Here is an 8,347-nt window from a genome sequence, read left to right on the forward strand (position 1 = left end):
CGAAGATTGTCCTGTCACCAGATCGCCACGTGTAGCCTCCCCCTCACTTATGGACCTTAATCGTGTACCTAATGGAAACTTGGGAAAAGCAATCATCACCGAAGTTAATCTGTCGATATAGAGGGAGGAAAGGGTTACATCTAAATGAAAGGAGAAATGCAAATGAAATTGGTGGAAATTATTTTTGAAAAGGGGTAAAGTTAATAAAGAAAGTAAATGTGCGGTCCTTACATTAACAATTAATTGGCGTTAATTAGATATTTGAGATTTGGGGAAAATTACGGTCGCCAGTCCCATGGAAAACTACTATAATAACTGAAAATGAAAGATTAATGCACATATATTTAGCACTAAAAGCGTGGCAACTTAAGGTTGACACGTAATGTGTGACAACTGAATGTTTGTCAGAAGTAATAAATTTCGCTACACTCTGACTTAATTTAGCAAACGAATTAATAAAACCGGAAAATTGAATGTTATTTTACTGACTCAAATTAATAGTGAGCTTTGTTTCTGAAGCACTACGAAATTCAGTAGAATAAGGTTAGTCTTGGGATACCACAACAATCATTTCAAAAGCTACTTGGATCTACGCAATTTATAAATAAGCGATTCAACTTTGAAATTGAATTAAATGATTCTGAACATCTAACAATGGTAAAATTTAGTACGTACCAAGCTGAGCTGCAGTCGCAGCTAAGCTAAAATATGCTAACAAAACTCGCACTCTTAATTTGTGCTTGCGTAATCTAAATATTGTAGCCAGCTAAGAATACTTTAACTGAACTTTGAAATTAAAGCAGTGAAATGGAATGATCTTACTTTAATGCTGGCGTTTGAATTTCAACGACACTCTGGTTCATTCCGGAGAAGGAGGGGAACCTGCTTGGCTCAATTGGGACAATGAGCAACAAAGGTTCATGCTACGTTGCTGTAATTTAGTGACACAAATTGACCAGTTTGAAAAGCTGAGGTCTGCCATACAGTTATAAAACTTTACGGGCTTCCAGTCTGCCTTGATGGTTGATTGAAGGTTTGAAGCCGTCGATCGAGGAGGTGGCGACAGTCACTCATTGTCGGCCGTCGCTGTTGCAGAGGCAGGATGTTGGCGCGCCTTCTTCTCAACACGGTCACCTGGCGAAACAGGCCCTTGAGGTGCGCCAGCTAATGCTTCCCGTCCGCGACACCGTGTTAGAAACTATCGGAGCAAGTCGAGCGCAATTACATGCTGCCCAACACCGAAAACGCAGCAACTCGCGGGAGCGTTACTCAGCACACCTGCTCCATCGCCCTCCACCAGCCAGACTCTGCTCTGCCCGCGCTCCACGCGGCAGGGCCAACACTACCAAAGATCCTAACCACTTTGGTTCTCCACACGACCTATCGATGTAGTCCCCTAGGCCAGACCCAGCGTAAAAATACAAATAATATTTATAAAACTAAACAATTATACTTCGACATATATATATATATATATATATATATATATATATATATATATATATATATATATATATATATGTGTGTGTGTGTGTGTGTGTGTGTGTGTGTGAAACAGCTACAATATATAGAGACACATACGTCATATCTTCAGGTAACAAATAAAGGGAAAGAATTTATAGTACATTAGATGGAAATAGGAGGATATGCGTTTTCGGCGTTACAAGTGGTGGGCCAAATGCCTATAAGGTACAATACATATGTAGAATTGTGGACAGTTGGGAATCTGAGTCTCACGGGAAGCATGCAAGGGATAAGTCCCTGCAGTCGCACTATTCATCTGTGTCCTCCGTGGCTCAGATGGATAAAGCGTCTGCCATGTAAGCAGGAGATCCCGGGTTCGAGTCCCGGTCGGGGCTCACACTTTCAGCTGTCCACATCGAGGTATATCAACAACACTTGTCGGCAGGTGATGTTTTCAGTTTGTCATCATTTATTCCAGGGAAAAGCTGCACGGTCATCAACAGTTACTGTTCTTTCGAGAACAAGTTACTGTCTTCGTATATATTGTTAAAGGCTACCCAGCCATTGACTTTCGTCTGTGAGAATGCGCACAGGTTGCCCAAACTCTTACGGGAATCGCCAAAGCGTGCGCGAGTAATGAGTGATTGGGCAAATGTCTAAAAGGTAGAATTGTGGATAGTTTCCAATGTGAGTCACACGGGGAGAGTGCGATGGATACGTCCCTGCAGTTGCGCTATTTATCTGCGTCCTCGGTGGCTCAGGTGGATAGAGCGTCTGCCATGTAAGCAGGAGATCCCGGGTTCGAGTCCCGGTCGGGGCTCACACTTGCAGCTGTCCACATCGAGGTATATCAACAAAACTTGTCGGCAGCTGAGGTTTTCAGTTAGTCTTCATTTATTTCAGGGAAAAGCTGCACGGTCATCAACAGTAACTGTTCTTTCGAGAACAAGTTACTGTCTTCGTTTATATATTTCTGTACTTTCTTCTTATATCGATCAACGGAAATGCTTCTTCTTTAACCATGGTTTCTTTGCAGTGACTTTCTATGTATGTAAGGTTTACTTTTCAACTTTTGTGATTGGCTTCATTAGAGATGTGCTTCGCTATTCAATTGAACTGCCTACTAAACTATAAACTGTCGCAGTATCCGTAGCCTCAGAGAACTTAGAGCGTATCTCCTCATTTCTCATTACGTTCGTACCCAACTTCCTTAGGCATTGATTCTTCCTGACTACTCTCTTAAAGTTCAGCTTACTCTTCATCAATTCTAAATCGTGATCTGAGTCTATATCTTCTCCTGGGAACGCCTTACTATTCAATATCGGATTTCAGAATCTCTGCTTGACTATGATGTAATCTAACTCAAATATTCTCGTATCTTCCGGCCTACCCCAGGTATTCCTCCTCCTCTTCTGATTCTTGCACAGCTTAAATTTATTTGCAGCTATCAGTTAGTCTCTCTCGTCTCTAATTGTAGTACCAAGCACATATTTTTCCCTAACCCTTCCTCCACTCCTTCCCCTGCAACTGCATTCAAATTTACCATGACTGTTAGAATTTTACCTTCCTTTACGTTCTGAATTACCAATTCGATATCCTCATATATGTTCTCTATCTCATCATGCTGAGCTTGCAAGGTCGTCATGTATACTTGAACTATCGTTTTTGGTGTGTTTTCTGTCGATTCATAGGAGAACAACACCATCATTAAGTTGTTCACAGTAACTCACTCTCTGCACTACTTTCCTATTCAAAGCGAATCCTACTACCGTTGGACCATTTTCTGCTGATGCTGATGTTACCCTGTGCTTACTCGGCACCCCAGATATCCTTCTCCTCTTTCCACTTCCCTTCACTAACTTCTACTACATCTTTACTGCGCCATTGTATTTCCTTCTTCACATCCTGTAGCTTTCCGACCACGTTCAAACTTCTGACATTCCCCACTCCGATGTGTAGAACGTTATCCTTTCGTTGTCTATCCAATCTTTTTCTTGTTGTCACGTCCTCCATGCGAGTCACCGCCCGGAGATCCGAAGGGATATTAAATCTTTTGTCAATGGATAGATCATCATGACACTTGTGGTCACGTCCTCCATGACAGTACCGCCCTGAGATCGGAAAGGGTTTGGAATACTTTGTCAATGGACAGATCATCATGACTCTTTGTCAGTTACAGACGACATAGCCTGTGGATAGACATATTGTGTCTTTCATGCAGTGGTTCCATTGCCTTCCGAATCCTCATGCCACCGATCACTGATGATTCTTCCGCCTTTAGGTTCTGTGTCCCACCCTAAGGGCAAGAGAATGCCCTGAAGCTCTGTTCACTCCTCTGCCCTCTTTGACAAAGTCGATGGCATAATAAGGGTGACTTCTTATGCCGGAAGTCATCGACCCCCATTGCTCCTAATTTTTATTCACAATTTAAGCAGTGTTAGGGTGTCGAATCAGGATCCGAGAGGATTTTGATTATTGTTCAAAGACGCTACCACTGGACCACGGGTGAATATGAAAATCGTTTTGAAGAAATGTTTAGAGGGGATAGAGACGTTAGATTGTGGGGAAAAGTACACATATGTTATAATGGGTTGTTATAATGGATGACGCTACTGAGATTAATGGTACAGTTAACATTATTGCAAATAATATAGAGGATGACGTGTTCTATACTTTCTGGTAACTGGTGATGAGGAACATATGTTTGGGAACAAAAGGCAACTGAGCACTTGGTGAAGGAGAAGGATGAGTTGGATCATGAGACCAAACATAGGAAGTTCCACCAGTTGTATCAAAGCTGGAGCGGATAATAAATACGAGTGTAGTGTTACTAGGAAGTTATGTATTGATGATTCAAATTTGAAAGAGAACTTTAATTTAATATTTGTTGACAATTAAGTGATTGAACATTTTAGTGAAAAACTGGTGTGTACAGTGACAAAAGATTTCACTAATGTGGTGCAGGAGGCCCCTTTGGATAAAATTGATTTGGAATTTAACTTTGCAGAGACATTTCAGCCAATAATAAATATGAAATTTAGGGAGGCATTTGTAACCTCCTTAAAGAACATTGACAGTTCACTTTGTGGAACACTGCGGAATATCTTGAATATCTATAACTATGTTAACAAACAGGAAACTGTAGAATTTCCAGTTACAATAGTGATGATTAAGGATGCTATTGTATATTATAACAACCAAATAAAGAATGAGATGGTTTTTGATCTGAATATAGTTGATTAATTATTTTATCAAGCTTCCCTAATGATTTCAGGATAATCCATTTGCATAGATACAGTTACGCATTTTGTAGAAAAATATAATGTGAATATTTGTTGCAAGGTACAGGTACTGAATGTGATAGTGGAGGTAGCAGGAAGAAAGTGAAATTTAAGGAAACGCTGACTATACAGACCTAACAGCGAGTTTGTGTGAGTACAAAGATACGAAAAAAGTAATAGCCAATGTTGAACAATGAGATGTATCAGTGTATGTAGTAGATTGATAATTTGCAATTTTATTTACATTATTAGAAAATGGTGCTTAGGTGTAATGTTTCAATAAGATAGTGACGAACGGAGTTAGTTGCTTGGAGGAAGATTGTGTAAACAAGTGTAAAATTATGGGAACAGGAGCACAAAACAATCAGTACGGTAGTCGTCTAAAATGTGTATAACGTAATTTGATGTCATGTTTAGATTAACATTTTGGTCTTACATTTATTATCGGCTGTTAGATTTAAGGCTTTTGGAAGAGTTGAATGTATTTTTTTCGTACCATGTTAATTAGCTAAATTCTCTTTCACTTGAGTGAGATAAAATTATTAATGAATGAATAACTGAGAGGTTAAGTTTGGCTTCAGTGTGTTGTAGTGCTGTATATACTTTATAGCATTTAATGTGTCTGTCATTCCTTAATGCAAGAAAGGTATGCACAGTTTGGGTAAGTGAATGTATGGCAGAGGCATTCGAAATGATGATTACTTGTTTTGTTCAAGCATCAAAATTTTTTATGTGTGCGGACATCAGATAGAAGGTCAGTTGATTTGAAAATGTGAGACTGAAAGAAATGTTTAAATAGACAACATAGGATTTAATTATGGATATGTCTAGCCATGATCTCTTAGGTTCTCGAGGGGTTTTCCTCTTGTTCTTCTTCGCGGATGGATCACCTAGGACCACACGTAATCAACACTGGCTAACCTTCCTTTTCGCCCTGTATTTCTTCATACGCCACGAATGGGCTAGTTTTCGTTGCGCAGACCAAGTATGTCGGTTAGTTTTTCTCCCTTCTTCCTAAAAACTCCGCGTGTTTGAGTTTCGTCTGATTTCATTTCTGTTATGTAGATGTGGGGACCCTAATTCTCTCGGGTTTCTATCCGTCTGTTTGTGCCAGTTCGGTCTTGTAGTTTTGTTCTCTCAAAACGTATCGATTGCGTGCGTTAACTTGTTTGATTCCATTCTTTGTAAATGCCCCATGAATCGGATTATTCTCATGCGCATTGTGTCTGTTACTTTGGAGATATTTTATGTATTTCTGCATTGGGTTTTGCATAATGCACACCATCTTTAGTTCTTGGTCCTAGGATTGTCCTCATTATTTTACGTTTTATTAATAAGAAATTTATTAGATTTCATTGGTCTTATTTCATTATTTCTATTTGTTGTATTAATTCGAGGAAAGCTGAGAGTCTCTGAATCTAGTTTTATATTTGGATACACGTTTAATATAAGCTAAATCTCTGTTAAGATGGATGGAAAACACTGTATGAGAATTTTCTCAATCATAGGCCGATGTTGTAAGTAGTTGGCGGCCATCTGGAGACTTGGAACAAAGTAAATGAACGAATCAGTCAGTGACGAGGAAGTCACGACCAGAAATGTTTGGAAATTTTCTAGGTTCGCGTAATGGGACTTCTGCTTTTCTCGTTTTTCGGTGTCGAAATATTAGGAGATTTTAATGGAACAACTGGTGTGAATTTAGACTATAAAGTGAGTTAGCCAGTATTTGTACTTAGTGTAGATCTCTTAATTTGTGCAGTTCACAAGAGGCTGAAGTTCTTGTAGTTTACCGAAACCGCTTCGTTTTAATAACGTGTTCTGCTTCTCTGGTCAACAAGTGGATGAAGCATTAGTTCTTTCATCGCGATAATTCTGCCATAAAAGGGACTCTGTCAACATTATTTACTTTAAATTAAAACCAGAGTGAGATGAGAACATTATCGGAATTATTAGCAGAGCATATCAGATGCTGCATGAATTTTAGTACCTACAATAACAGGTGTTGCGACAGATGCTTTGGTTGTAGCCAAATAACTGAGTGCATAAGAGAAAACCCATCGAACAGTTGTGGATTTTATTTCATGTGTCGTCACATACACTCCTGGAAACGGAAAAAAGAACACATTGACACCGGTGTGTCAGACCCACCATACTTGCTCCGGACACTGCGAGAGGGCTGTACAAGCAATGATCACATGCACGGCACAGCGGACACACCAGGAACCGCGGTGTTGGCCGTCGAATGGCGTTAGCTACGCAGCATTTGTGCACCGCCGCCGTCAGTGTCAGCCAGTTTGCCGTGGCATACGGAGTTCCATCGCAGTCTTTAACACTGGTAGCATGCCGCGACAGCGTGGACGTGAACCGTATGTGCAGTTGACGGACTTTGAGCGAGGGCGTATAGTGGGCATGCGGGAGGCCGGGTGGACGTACCGCCGAATTGCTCAACACGTGGGGCGTGAGGTCTCCACAGTACATCGATGTTGTCGCCAGTGGTCGGCGGAAGGTGCACGTGCCCGTCGACCTGGGACCGGACCGCAGCGACGCACGGATGCACGCCAAGACCGTAGGATCCTACGCAGTGCCGTAGGGGACCGCACCGCCACTACCCAGCAAATTAGGGACACTGTTGCTCCTGGGGTATCGGCGAGGACCATTCGCAACCGTCTCCATGAAGCTGGGCTACGGTCCCGCACACCGTTAGGCCGTCTTCCGCTCACGCGCCAACATCGTGCAGCCCGCCTCCAGTGGTGTCGCGGCAGGCGTGAATGGAGGGACGAATGGAGACGTGTCGTCTTCAGCGATGAGAGTCGCTTCTGCCTTGGTGCCAATGATGGTCGTATGCGTGTTTGGCGCCGTGCAGGTGAGCGCCACAATCAGGACTGCATACGACCGAGGCACACAGGGCCAACACCCGGCATCATGGTGTGGGGAGCGTTCTCCTACACTGGCCGTACACCACTGGTGATCGTCGAGAGGACACTGAATAGTGCACGGTACATCCAAACCGTCATCGAACCCATCATTCTACCATTCCTAGACCGGCAAGGATACTTGCTGTTCCAACAGGACAATGCACGTCCGCATGTATGCCGTGCCACCCAACGTGCTCTAGAAGGTGTAAGTCAACTACCCTGGCGAGCGAGATCTCCGGATCTGTCCCCCATTGAGCATGTTTGGGACTGGATGAAGCGTCGTCTCACGCGGTCTGCACGTCCAGCACGAACGCTGGTCCAACTGAGGCGCCAGGTGGAAATGGCATGGCAAGCCGTTCCACAGGACTTCATCCAACATCTCTACGATCGTCTCCATGGGAGAATAGCAGCCTGCATTGCTGCGAAAGGTGGATATACACTGTACTAGTGCCGACATTGTGCATGTTCTGTTGCCTGTGTCTATGTGCCTGAGATTCAGTCAGTGTGATCATGTGATGTATCTGACCCCAGGAATGTGTCAATAGTTTCCCCTTCCTGGGACAATGAATTCACGGTGTTCTTATTTCAATTTCCAGGAGTGTATATCAAGTAGATTTTTTTTTTCAGTTTGATGGTCCATGTAGATGCTCTTAATGTAATAAGTCGAGAGAAAAAACTAAAATTGTC

At 42.3% G+C, this 8,347-nt stretch overlaps 1 non-coding gene across 1 annotated transcript; it reads left to right on the top strand.

Annotated features, from left to right (window-relative positions):
* Nucleotides 1–2,210: 2,210 nt before the first annotated feature.
* Nucleotides 2,211–2,284, top strand: Trnat-ugu (transfer RNA threonine (anticodon UGU)). Its single transcript has one exon. It is a non-coding gene; the product is annotated as a tRNA-Thr (tRNA).
* Nucleotides 2,285–8,347: the final 6,063 nt, after the last annotated feature.

This window comes from Schistocerca serialis, chromosome 4 (genome assembly GCF_023864345.2).
Source record: "Schistocerca serialis cubense isolate TAMUIC-IGC-003099 chromosome 4, iqSchSeri2.2, whole genome shotgun sequence".
Classification (NCBI taxonomy): Eukaryota; Metazoa; Arthropoda; class Insecta; order Orthoptera; family Acrididae; genus Schistocerca; species Schistocerca serialis.